Source organism: Puma concolor, chromosome B3 (genome assembly GCF_028749965.1).
Source record: "Puma concolor isolate L17-30 chromosome B3, mPumCon1.1.hap2, whole genome shotgun sequence".
NCBI classification, from domain to species: Eukaryota; Metazoa; Chordata; class Mammalia; order Carnivora; family Felidae; genus Puma; species Puma concolor.
Genome location: NC_141672.1, coordinates 2163791 through 2164480, shown reverse-complemented (window position 1 = coordinate 2164480; position 690 = coordinate 2163791).

Sequence of the window (690 nt, the reverse complement as noted above, 5' to 3'; positions counted from 1 at the left end):
GGGCCACGTGGTTTCAAGAAGCTGTGGGCGAACGTGCAGGGGCTGGACGGTGCCCGGAGGGGTCTGCCCTCCAGCAGCTGTGATGCGCTGGGGGGAGGGGGGGCGAGCGGGCCGGAGCCCACAGGGCACCCAGAGTGGCCTGAGCAGACGGTAGACACCCCCGAGGGCGGGTGACACCCCCGAGGGCGGGTGAGGCAAGCAGGGCTCTTGGGGGCAGAATTTATGTACATATGGCTCACCCGCTGTGGGTGTGTAATTCGGTGACTTTTCAGCAGATGCACGAGATGTTCAAGCACCAAGATCCTATTCTAGAATATTCCACCATCCCCCAAAAGTTCTCTTAGCGCTCACTCCGCATCCCCCCTCCCCCAGCCCCCAAATCTGCCTTCTGTCTCGTGGATTTGCTTTCTGTGGACCATTCGTATGAACGGAATCCCAATACGTGGCCTTCTGTGACTGCTACGCTCCACATGGCGTGCTCTCGAGACTTCTCCGTGTCGCAGCGTGTGTTGGCACAACACCCCTTTTTCTAGCTGAGTAACACCCCGCCGTCTGGCGGGGCCTCGCCCTGCTCCCCCTTCGTGTGCACGACCCCGCGTTGTTCGGCGCGAAGCGTTTGCGCGTATCCGCACGCCTGTGTTTGCGCCTACGCGTGCGCTCGTTAGGCTGGGGCTACGTGACCGACGTCTT